At 25.9% G+C, this 5,187-nt stretch overlaps 1 protein-coding gene across 3 annotated transcripts in view; it reads left to right on the forward strand.

The window, feature by feature from the left end:
* The window catches only part of LOC108691381 (calcitonin gene-related peptide type 1 receptor-like), a 128,033-nt gene that overhangs the window by 65,956 nt on the left and 56,890 nt on the right, over nt 1-5,187 (forward strand). The gene's annotated exons all lie outside the window — the stretch shown is intronic.

Consider the following 5,187-nt stretch of genomic DNA (forward strand, 5'->3'; position numbering starts at 1 on the left):
ATATATGTATAATATATATATATGTATAATATGTTATACTTTTTATGTAATAAATATATTGATGGAAATTTTTTTATGTGATATATGATAATTGGATTTGTTGTGTTTTAATTATTTTGAAATGTAAATCGTTACTTATTTGAAATAATTCATACAAAAATATAAATCTATAACTGAAATTGATATTTATTTATTAGAGTTTATAGACGATATTTTATTTTGTGAAATTTGTAAAGTGTTGCTGCAATAAAAATATTACAATAATTTCTTATCGGTTACTTTAATTTTTTACATATAACATTTTTAACATATAATTATAGTTCACAGAATCCTGAATGATACACTTTTTAAATGAGACTTGAAGATTCTTCTAATTTTTTAGTTTCTATATTATTATAAACATTTTTTATATTAGAGGAGAAGGTGGTATTATAGCACTCCAGTTACATTTTTTATATTAGAGGAGAAGGTGGTATTATAACACCCCAGTTACATTTTACACAATAACTTTGTTAATAATCAATATTTAAATTTAACACTTGACAATTATATTCTTTAAAATGTTATTAAATCGATTCTGAACTGAAAATTACGAAATTATTATTTATTTATTATTTATTTATTAGGATACTATTAAAAAAAATGTGGTGACATTGCATAATGATGCGAAGAAAAAATGAGTGATGATGTGACCTTCCATAAAAATAGCCTTAAAATATTATTTTGTTTAAAAAATAGTATTTAATTAGAAAATTAACAAAAAAATAAAACGTTTTAAAATGTATGCAAATGAATATATATATATATATTCACATATAACTTCTGTGTACAAGTTACTCAGTACTAAAAATCTTAGTTAAAAATAGTACACGTAATATAAACTATTATTAGTATAGATTAACAGTAGAACTACAATCGATTATCAAATAATTATTTTGATATGAATTAAATCTTAAAAACGAAATCGAATAATCAATATCCATAGAGAGCCAAATTAGCAAAATGTCAGCTATTGTTTAAATTTGCATAACTCAAAATATTCTATACAATCAAATAAAATGTTAAATAATAAATAATACATTCAAAAATACATATATTCATGTGATAATATACTCAAATTTAAGAAAAATGAAGAAGTAAATAATTAAATGCTAAAATGTACCTCAGCAACGTTTTAAAACACTTGAAAGTAAAAATGCGTTATAATAAGTGTTGACTATTAGTATATTAGTGTCATGATGTAATGGCGAGCTGCTGAACAAATAATTGCATAATATAAGTAATCATTAGCATTCGCTATAGCGGAAATATTAAGGGAGACCACAATATACACTAGCTATAATACCACCTTCTCCTTTGTTATAAAAAATATTTTAAGTGTAATATGAAATATTACACTTAAGGTAAATATAGTTCGCTTATCAATTTTAACTTTGACACTTATGCGTATATGTGTGAACGTGAGAGAATATCACCTTTTTCCTTTCACTTTCTCTTAAAAAAAATTGCAATCTAATTTTAATTTCAAGCTAGAAATAAATTTATAGGTTAAATTACATTTTCGGTATTATTTATATTTTTTAGAGCTGAGGATGCAGCGTACTTCAAAAATTATTCTTTTGCACTATAATCAGGGGATGATATGGGGCCTCCCTTTGCGTTACAAAGTATTACATTTCTATATCTGCATCCCCAAAAAATATAATTTAACTCAAACATATTTTTGTTTTAAAATTAGATTTGATTTAGGTAATATTTTTCGGGATAGAAATCTCTCTCCCACACATGCATGTACTTTGCAATGTGAAGCGAGATTCACCTTGCATCACCCCCTACTTATAGTGCAATAATTTTGCAATGATTTTATCCTTCACAGTAGTCTATTTTCATATAATGAGTGAGGAAAAAAATTCCTTTACAAGTAGTAAAAAGACTTTTAACAATCCATATATTCTATTAAAAAAAAAAAATTGGCAATTATCTATACTTGATAGAGCAATATTTCAGCTTTAAGAATCTGTATTTTAATTGTGATACGATGATTTTTATAGAGTTATGAGCAATAAAGTCAGAATATTTTATTTAATCCGCAAGTAAATCAGATATAAAAAATCATAGGAACATTTAAAAAAAGTAATTTTGTAGAGAATTTGATTCAAATTTTCACGGTAGATAGTCGAAAATGTGCTCAAATTTTTTTTGGCACACTACAGACCTTCAAAGTGAAAAGAAAAATTTTCATTTTTTTTCAGTTCGTAATTTTCTATGTAAAAATGACAAAACTCACAAAAATTAAAAACTTATAATAACCATTTGAAAGTAGAGATTTCAAACTTAAAAATCTTTTCTTAGACTTAAGTGGCAAAAAATCTTTTTCCAACTTGTAAAAGGACTTTTTCCTTAATTCAATATTATACTTGACATGTTATTTTTAAGTTACAAAGTTTTATTTTAACTAAATAACTTCGAAATGATATAGTTCAGAAGTCAGAAGAATTTGCAATGTGACTGGGAATATGAATATACATGAATCACTATTCTATAGCACTATTCTAGGCTATAATTATATGTGAAAATTAAAGATACTAAAATGTAATCTTTCCAAAAGTTTTATCAAATATCATAATAAATATGATGATGATAAAAAAAATAATAGAGATATTTTTAATCAGACGAATAAATTAAGAAAATGGAAATTTGGAATAATTAATTTAAAGAAGAAGAAACATCTTTTGATATCTAATAATATACCATTTTACTAAAAAACAATTTTACCTACGAGTCTATTCTTCATAGCAAAATATAAGAGTTCTTACAATATTTTGAAGATAATTTATCACAAGAGAATATTTAAAGTAATAACAAAAGCATTTAACTATTTAGCCTTCTAGATACTTATTTGCGCGTTGAATTTATTAATTTTAATTATTTCTTTGTACTTACTTATAAAAAACGAATTTTTTATATAGCGATGTTTACTATAAAGTATAAAACATTCAATTTTAATAGGGTGTCTGATAATTAACGATAAAACTCTCGCATAATGACAAAATGGATAAAACTGAGAAAACTCGAAAAGTTCTCTACCATTTTGCAATAGTGAACAAGCAATTTGCAAGATATTACCTAAAAATTGCCGAATATTGATCTCCAATAATTTTTTACTCAAATACTATCAACTTTACAGAAAAATAGCAACAGACAAAAATTGTTTATTTTCTTCTCATAGAGCTCTAAAAATTTTTTCAGAATTTTTTATCAACTTTTTAGTACTACATTTTCTTATTAACAATTATTTTTATCAACATGAGAAAATATGATATTAAAAGAATTCTCAAAATTTTATGAGAAGAAAATAAACAATTTTTGTCTCTTGCTGTTTTTTTTTATAAAGTTAATAATATTTGAGTTATCAGTGGTAATATTAATACAAATACATATCAGGATTTGTATTGATATAATCATTGATAATTGGTTTCACTTCTACCTTATAGCATTCAAACACAGAAAAAATGATTTTAAATATTAATCGATAACTATCTAATAAAATAATCTTGTTAATTTAATGACAGTATTAATGAAACAAATACGCTATTCTTCTTGTTTTGATAAAATGTTTTTTATTTAATTAACATTGTTATTGAATAGAGAACGTTATTTTCAATTAGATGTTGATTAATGTTAATAGAACATTATTTTTTTCATGTAGTATTATATAATCTGTTATACTGTAATGTGTAATATGTAATGTGTAATATGTAATCATATATTGTTATGCGCATTAAGGGATTTTACTTTACAATTTTCAAAAACTTTTTTACTTAAAAAAATGAAGTTTTATAATTAATGTGCAAAAGATTCTGAAAGTGGATATTTGAAACATTACTACTTTATTCCAAGTTTTTATCTTGAGACATATAAAAAAGGAAGAAAGTGAAGTGCATTTCACAACACATACATATTAGGTAGGATGATTAATGATAAAAAACTACATGATAGTAAACTACGAAGTAAGTAAACTAACATGTTTACAGTTTGGTAACATCATACATTTATTGAAACTATATTTTTAAAAATGATACAAGATTTTTCAGGTTACAATTAACAAATTGATTTGCAATTTGAACATACATTTAGGGAAACAGTAGATTTCGAAGGATTCATGATTTTGTCAGTAAAATTTGTATAATTTCCAATATATAATAACATTTATAGTGCCAAAAAGTGTGGCAAAAATTCAAACATATTTACATCAATTTTTAAAAAATTCGGAAAAAGGTTTGATTAACTGAGGGCATATTATATAATTTATGAATCTAATTCATTTTTTTTGTATCAAGATAATTCAAATGGCGAAATCATATATATAAAACACGCAAATGGCTATTTTCTCGAAAGATTAATATATTTTAATACAGTGTGCAACACAATAAGTCAAAGATATATATATACTCAGATATTATATAACGTGTAATAACGTATAATACATGATTATGTGTGTGTGCGTGTGCGTGTGCGTGCGTGCGTGTGTGTGTGTGTGTGTGTGTGTGTGTGTGTGTGTGTGTGTGTGTGTGCGTGTGCGTGTGCGTGCGTGCGTGCGTGCGTGCGTGTGTGCGTGCGTGTGTACGTGCGTGCGTGTGTGTGTGTGTGTGTGTATACGTGTTGCACATTGCAATATGATGGACTGTACAATACTTTATATAGAATGTTAGGGCAGAAATGAAAGCAACCAATTACAATAATAATAAAAGTCTATATCATCTGATAGTAAATGTGTTTTATATTTTAAATTCCTAAGAATTGAATGTTTTATATAAAATATATCATTATTTATTCAAGAAAAAAATATGAATGAAAATGTCAGTTTACGAGCCAAATTCTCGTCATTTGCGGAAGGTTTTAATTTTTTGCTTCAATATGAAGAAATCTGCGGCTGAGGCTCATCGAATGCTCTCAAATACTTATGGTGAGGCCGCTATTAGTGAAAGAACGTATCGTGAGTGGTTTCAACGCTTCAAGAACGGTGATTTTGATGTCCAAGGTCATGCTCTGTATTTGGTGGGACCAGCTCGGCTGTATTATGAACTGTTAAAACCGACTGAAACAATCACAGGCGATCGGTATCGAACGCAATTGATGCGTTTGAGCCGAGCATTGAAAGACAAACGGCCGCAATACAACGAGAGA

The sequence above is a fragment of the Atta colombica genome, unplaced genomic scaffold, assembly GCF_001594045.1.
Source record: "Atta colombica isolate Treedump-2 unplaced genomic scaffold, Acol1.0 scaffold46, whole genome shotgun sequence".
NCBI classification, from domain to species: domain Eukaryota; kingdom Metazoa; phylum Arthropoda; class Insecta; order Hymenoptera; family Formicidae; genus Atta; species Atta colombica.